The 7,963-nt window shown below is 36.1% G+C and overlaps 1 non-coding gene across 1 annotated transcript; it reads left to right on the top strand.

Moving 5' to 3' along the window:
- The first annotated feature begins 606 nt into the window (after positions 1-606).
- LOC147510519 (small nucleolar RNA R71) lies at positions 607-712 on the top strand. The gene has a single exon (XR_015219665.1). It is a non-coding gene; the product is annotated as a small nucleolar RNA R71 (small nucleolar RNA).
- The last annotated feature ends 7,251 nt before the right edge of the window (positions 713-7,963 follow it).

Raw genomic sequence — 7,963 nt, 5'->3', positions numbered from 1 at the left:
TTAGTTCTGGTTAAACTGGGATAGAACCAATGCTCTGTTTTGATTATTATAGGTACCTTATCCTTGTCCTTGTCTGAATGTATTTGGTGGTTTGTTGAAACTTGGAGGTGGTTGGTTTTGTGGAACATTCATCCATGTGAAGTTTGGATGTTGTCTCCATGGTGCATTTGGTACATTGAAAACACATACTTCTTCTGGATGAAGTGATGATAGGTTTGTGTTCAAGGGACAGGTGCATCTATATGATTTAAGCTTAGATAGAAATTGCATGTTGAGATATTTATGTTCATGACAGGATTAGGAGTTTGGTCTTTTTGTTTGGTTGTGAGGGCATCTACCTTTTTTGTGAGGGCTTTGATTAAAGTTTTGATTTCTGGATCAGATTTCACCTAAAAAATACCACTAGCCTTAAATGTACTGGGTTGGGCTGTTCTAGAATTGTTTATGTCACCCCAATAGGTACTCTTTTCAGCTTGGTTTTCAAGAAAGGTTAAAGCTTTGGTTGCACCTCTATCCAAAAAATTACCATTACTCATGATGTCGAGGGTTACTTTGTGTTCTTGGAGAAGGCCTTTGAAGAAACATTGGACAAGAGTGGATTTTTCTAGTTTATGGTGAGGACATGAATGGAGTAAGTTAGAGAATCTATCCCATGCTTCCAAAAATGTCTCACTCGGACTCTGTTTGAAGAACTATATCTTACTTTTTATCTCTTCTGTTTTCTTCGGTGGAAAATACTTATTCATGAAGGAGAGCACAACTTTTTCCCTTGTATCGAAAGAATCGGGCTTATGAGAAAGAAGCCATGCGTGACTCTTACCAGCTAAAGTGAAAGGAAACACTCGTAGCTTAACTTGATCATCGGTGACGCCCGGATGGTTTAAAGTATTGCATACTTCATGTATCCGGAGTAGATGTTCAAACCTGTGAAAGATGGGCAGAAGATTGAGCACGTTCTGTGGAATGCAAAAGTCGCTCATGAGCAGTGTGAGTCGTATACAAGATGGAGGCCCATCATGCAACAGTGTGTAGAAGTTGGAGAGAGGCTCTTCAGCTTGCACTACTTTGTCGTCGATCTTAGTAGATGGAGGACTAGTAATAGGAGATTGTCTAGGACGACGTGCTCTCCTACGTGAGTAAGTTTTATTCTTGGTAATACCTGTAGTGCCTGAATGCAGTATCATGCACTTTTAGCAAGAAAACAAAACTATCATAACATACGTAAACGATGCAAGGTATGCTCAAGAAATTGAAATTCGTTTTTGCAAGTATGGAGTTTTGAAAACTTTGCTTGGTCTATAATTTACTATGCCCTGTTCAAGGGAACAATTGGGCACGAGACTAGGATGGCTCTACTACACGGCTCAGTAGAGTAGGCAGTCACTTCACCAAGTGGTGTGCTACCAAGAATCTCACTCGCAATGAATCTGGGGGAGAGGAGTGAGGAAGGTAGTTGGTCCTCCGAAATCTGGTAATTGATTACTCTAAATCCTCGTGGCTATATTTTTGTCCTTTTCTGGAGAATTATGACTACTTTTAGGCTTTAGTTGAGTGATTTTAATTTAGTTGTTTGGTCTAGGGCTTCAAGAATCAAGCATCGTCCGATTTATCTACATTGGGGAATGACTTCCCAAAGGTTGTTATGTGGCTCGGGTTCAGCCTTATGCGTGAATGTAAATTGCAGTGTGCAAATTAAATTTCAAACAATCACATAAGCATTCTTGAACACACAAAGTATCCTCTTACTTGGGCTTCGAGGAGGTTTAGAATTTACCTCTCAAGCTGTGCTTACACGCTGCTCGAGGAGAAGGCGACGTTGGTTGGTTCATGATATGAGAATCAGGCCCAACCGTTCGAGCTTTTCCATGTTTTATGTTACAAAAAAGGTCCACTTAAAAAGCCCATAGTCCGGGTGTTTTTATAATTAAACAACTTTGCCTTCAAGGGCCCAAAACATAAAAGTAGACCAACACTAATACTAATTTATTAAATTAACTAGTTTAAATAGATTATCTAGATTAACTAGAGCTAAACCTAGTTAAAGTGTTGATTACCAAGTTGATTTAAAGTGCGCGATCGTATGTTTCACAACTCGCCTCGCACACTTGAACTTTCCAATGTAATGAAAACTCCAATTCTTAGTAAGTTGCACAACTTCAACCAAGTGTTCCAATCATATCAATCCAAATAATAAACCAAAACTCATATTTTCTATTTTTTTTCTGTTTTTATTTTATTTTTCTTTATCTCTATCTATTACAAACAAGTTCTACTGATTTATACTACTCTATTACAAAATCTGAGTTTCACAGTACAACCACATACAGAAAACAACCGAACTGTGAAAAAACCAACTATCACTGTGTGGAGGTGGGCATGTAGTCGCTCGCCGGCAAGGGAGAGGTCGCTCGTAGGTTTCTGGCCAAGTTCGATCGTTTTCCAACTGCAGCTTCAGCTCCTCTCTAACATGTTGATCTTGAACCTAGATTTGCAAAAAAGTAAATAAGTAATGAAAAATAACAAAATAAATTAACAAAAATTAGAAAAATAAGAATTGAAAAGGTGAGAGTGATGCTTCCCTCCTTAGATGCACAACAAAGCATTCTTGCTCCTTCAATCCCCGGCAGCGGCGCCATTTGAAGTAGATCAAGTGTGAGTATTTCAAAGTTGTTGATTATGGTTCACCATAAATTGTTTAGAGCTTGAATATTTGGGAGGTTTAGAAGGAAGGAAGGTAGATTCTTTAGTTTAGCATTTGTATTGTTTAACTCTAATGGATTGAATAACTTGAAAGACTAAGTTGTTTGAATGATTGGAAACATAACTTGAAAGAAATGAAATGATTAATTAAAAGAAGAACAACAAAGAAATGAAATGATTGATTGATTGAAGAACAAAAAGTAAATGACTTGAATGAAAATGAAGAACAAAAAATAAATGACTTGAATAAAAATGACTAGAAAATAAATCCTACATGACACTAGAATAAGTCTAAGTGCATTCTCTCTCCTTAACTTTTAGTTCTTATACCCCTACTTTATGCAAATGATTTATTTGCCCTTATCCATTACATTTGAGACATCGCACCCTTTGTTTTATGTTTTTGCTTTTTGATTTCTTCTTGATCAAGATAGGTTTTAGAGAAAACCTTCTTTTGAGTTAAGGACATCTCTCTCTTGTCTTCTGAGTTGAGGACTTGACTTTTAGCTCTTTGGTTTTGAGTCCTTGACCTTTGACCTTTGACTTTGATTTTGACTTTTTTAGCACTTCAAAGCAGCTTCGAGTCTTCATAATAAGCGTAATTAAAGCTCCTTTTGGTGCTAAGATGCAGTTTTTATGATAAGTGGTCTGAATTTCTCTTTAACCTGAAAAAGGCAATAAAAGCTATGAGTTGTATTTTCATTATGCGTAAGAAGGGCTGTAATGCAGTAATGTAAGGGTAATAGAACACACATTTGGGAGCTAATCACTATGAAATGCAAAGGCAGGTCCGTTCCTGAAACTTTTGGAATAGCGTCCTTAAGTAGGTTCTCACAAGGACTGTGTCAACACACAAATCACTCTGATTTTTCCACTCAAGTTCGGTCACTCCAGTATGCATTGGGCACTTTCTTCCTCACAATCTCAATGACAATCCAAGGGAGCCGAGGTCGATCAAACACATCTGCCACTTACTATCAGACCAACCTATTCTTAATTGAGCTAGAGGTCTTTATTAGGTGTTGTGGGGATTAGGTGATGATTTAAGAAGGACGAAAATGGATATTCAAAAAGACAAGTCTGAGAAAATATTGTCTTCATATTTTGTAATTATAGAAAACCTTGTTCTTATTTTGCTTCTACACTTTGTTTCCATACTTAGCCCTTTTGTTTGGGCTTTTGACTCCTTTTGATTTTATTTTTGGAGTTATAACTTTTATTTTTCTTTCCTTTTGGAAGCTTTCTTTTCTTTTCTTTTTCTATTTCCTTTTCTTTCGAAGCAACGAACTAATTTTTGTTTATATAGGTTTTTCTCTTCTCTTTTTTTTCACTCATCCTATTTCTCAGACTTATCCAGATAGGTAGGCTGATTTTATTTTTTATTTTGTTTTATTGGGTAAAGAATTTGTGGTTTGTGAAAAAGCTAATGAAAGGCTCAGTGGGGAAACGAGCGGATAATAAATTTCATATACGTGTGAATTTCTGGCTATATCGATCCAAAAAGGGCCTAAATTCTCGCTTAGGATATGGTGTGGTGATCAAGCAAATGGACGTGTGATTTCTCTACTCAGATTTGACTTCTCCCTTGTGTCATCATTTAAGTATTAATTCATGTGGGATTTTTGGCTAGCTGCTCACAAGATATGTCTTAAGTACTGTAACCTAGGTCTTAGAAAAACACTGCCAAGTACAATCATAGATGCTCATGCAAGATGTTCATCAAAAGATACAATGACTATTACCTACATATTAATCTAAGTTTTAAAAATCAAATCCTAATTCAAGTACTACGTGAGATTTCTAGACTAATATCATCATGGAGAAGGGAACAATACCATTATCTCTAAGTGCATAGTATAAACTATATTTTTTCTAATTTTTATAAAACAAATTAATAATACATAATACACAACCTAATATGTGCTTAAACATTTACAACGTGTTTCTATACCACCCCCAAATAGAAACATGCTTTGTCCCCAAAGTATGGAATGAAAATAAAGGATAGAGAGTACCACAGAAACGTGTTTGTAAATGGGATCACCTAAAAAAGAAGGTTAATCTATACTAATATAAAGAAATAAAAACATATGCAACTCCTATATGAGTTTCACCCGTTATGGGAATAACATGAAATAATAAATAGCGCTTGGGACAGAAGCAGACCCTAACGGAAATAAAATAATACCATACGTTCACAAATCAAGCATACGACTATCGCGACTCCTATATGATTAGCTTCCGAAATTAAGGTACCTAATTACATTATGCATCCTAATAAAATCAACAAGGCCCATGGATTCTATATTTCGATATTTATACATGCAATTTTAATATGTGAACGTACAATGTGCTAAAATTAAATATACCAACCCCAAACAATATGGGAGAGGGGGGTTCATGAAATAATTCAATAACACAAGTAAATTATGTAACTAACTAATTTTTATAATTTTTAACATTTTATAAAGAAAAGTGCGTAATTTACATCCTAAAAGTGTCTAATTTATGCAAATGTTTCTATCCCACCCCCAAACAATCAAACACTTTGTAATCAAAGTGTAAAGTGATAAGGAAAAAATTTACCATAGAAACGTGGCAAAAATTGGTAGTACCTGTAACAAAAATATGATAAAGATGATATGATAACATGAAGCACAATTAAACTGTTACGTACTAACTAACACAAACTTTAATGTAGTAAACATGATAGGCAAAGGGTGTCAAAACATTTTGAAATAAAATACCAAAATACACCACCCTCAAACACAATTTGAAAACTCTTTTTCAGTTTGAAAATTTTTGTGGCTATACTTTAGAAATGTGGTATTATACAAAAACTTGGGTCTTTTAAAGTTAGATCCCTAGACTTTCTAATATATGTTTATGTTTTTTATTTTATTTTTTATTTTTATATGTTTGATTTTTGGAAAAAACAAAATTATGAGAAAGAAATAAAATTGAAACTCACTCCATAGAGAACCACTACTTAAACAACGATTAAAAGTGCAAGAGATGAATGCATGAGTCACATGAACCGTGGACTAAGGATCTTGCACTTACAACCACTCACTCCAAAAGGAGGGTCCGGTTACCTTAATGGTGCACTCCCATAATATAAGATTGGAATAGAGTACATCGAAGAATAAAATGAATCTTTTATATAGTCATATACTCGAAACTTTATCTAAAACATGTATTAACAAGCAATTTAACATATATCAACAACCTAAAAAGTTGTGGGTCTTTCCTTAAATTAACATGGAATGCCCCTCCAAACAGAATTAGGCACCAAGATTTCCTATGACGCAGCTTAGAGGAATGAGAGTGAAGACTGATGGACCAAGAACGTAACCGAGCATGCACCTTCTTTTTCTTCTTTGAACGAAAGGGTGCCCAAGTGAATGATCGTGAGAAAATGGATGGTTGTGGAAAATACTTGGAATGTGGATAAGTGTAAGGAGGAAGGGGTGGAAAGAATGAGAACGTGGGTTTAGCACAAAACTCAATAAAAGGGTATAGTTGTATTGTCTCACATATGAAAATGAAGGGATCGGGTGGCTTGTCCTTGGGTATTATTTTCGTTTCAGGAGGGTTTAGAAAATCATGAAGCATAGGAGAAACAAAAAGGTCAAGTGCAAACTCAAGTCTCCTTAGGGAAGGTGGAAGGTGGGGAACATTTGTGATGGAAGGTGAATGAGTGATAGGATGATTTGAGGTGGGTGAATGGTGCTTAACTAATGTTATTAGCTCTATATCACCAAAAGTTTTGAGATGTGCAAGACATTCCTCAATAGGTGGGTAAAAAAAATCAATGGGATAGAGGGTGAAAAATTCTTCTTCCGTCATGGCGTCTATGGATGAATGGATGTCAATAGGAGGGGACTCGCGAGATGGCAAAGAAAGGTTGCAAAAGTGTCGAAGGAAATCTTCCTCAATTTCATCTATGTCCAGGGAGTCGAAATTGTGATCTTTGTCTTCTTCCATAGGAGATAAATTGTGAAATCTTCCATAGGTGCATCTACTAGTGTGGGGATAAAAGCATCGGTCGCACTAATGTGAGATACAAAACTCTCAATAGACTTCACTTCTCCTTCTACAGGCAAACCTAGTTGTCCCTGCTTGAGTCTTAACATGTTAACCTCCACAGAAAGATTTCCAAAGGAAAGAGTCATTGAGCAATCTCGACAATTGATTTGGGCATTGGCGGTTGCCAAGAAAAGACGCCCTAAGATGATGGGAATAGAACCATGAGCAACTTCTGTGTCGAGAATAACAAAGTCGAGCTGGGTGGTAAAAATCCTAAACTTTAATGAGAATATTTTCAATTACGCCCTTGGGGTATTTAATTAACGATCGGCTAACTGTAAAGTCATTTTGGTTGGTTTAGTTCATGGAGACCTAGCTGTTTATATAAATAAAAATGGAGTAAGTTAACACTCGCCCCCGTGTCTAATAGTGCAGTTGTTATGAAGAAATCTCCCAAGGTGTATTGTACAGTAGGACGACTAGGGTCCTTGTACTTAACAATTCCATTATGTTCAGATAAGAAAGGACACTGTTCAGTTAAGAAGGTTTCATTGGGTGTGTTGGTTTTTCTCTTCTTGGTGCACAACTCTTTTAGAAACTTAGCGTGTCTAGGTAGACGTTTTATAACATCTAGAAAAGATAGGTTTATAGTCAGATTTTTAAACACTTCCCTAATCTCATCAAAATTATCATCCTTTTTAAACACAACTAGTCTCTGGGGATTCGGTGGTTTATCTCTATATTTCGCATAAAGGTCAACAATAGTATTAACCGTGGCTTTATCTTTTGTCATTTTCCATCTAGGTGTCCATATTGGAACCTCTACAGGTGTATAATCGTCAGTTTCTATTATGGGGTCTTGTAAGGTTTTCCCTTTTGGTTTTGGTTGGACTGGAACTTCTACAGTTGTAGGGTCTTCAGTTTCTATGGCAATATTTGGTATGGTTTCGTTCTCAGTTTCCATTTACGAGTGATCTTCAAGCATAGTCACTTTGTTATCAACTACTCTACCTGAACGAAGGATAGTGACTGGCTGTAGGTCCTTTTGGTTTATATTACCAGTACACTGAATATTGTTTACCTCGAAGGCAGTGTTTGTTGACTTAGGATTAGGCACTGCTTGACCTGGAAACACGCCTATTTGTTTATTATTTTGGTTAGGAGACATGTCAATAACCTTTTGGAATAAAGACTACATCATTTGCATCGTTTGTTGTAGCATGTTAGAGTTTTG

This window comes from Coptis chinensis, chromosome 3, assembly GCF_015680905.1.
Source record: "Coptis chinensis isolate HL-2020 chromosome 3, ASM1568090v1, whole genome shotgun sequence".
Classification (NCBI taxonomy): domain Eukaryota; kingdom Viridiplantae; phylum Streptophyta; class Magnoliopsida; order Ranunculales; family Ranunculaceae; genus Coptis; species Coptis chinensis.
This window is presented reverse-complemented; position numbering and strand designations above follow the sequence as displayed.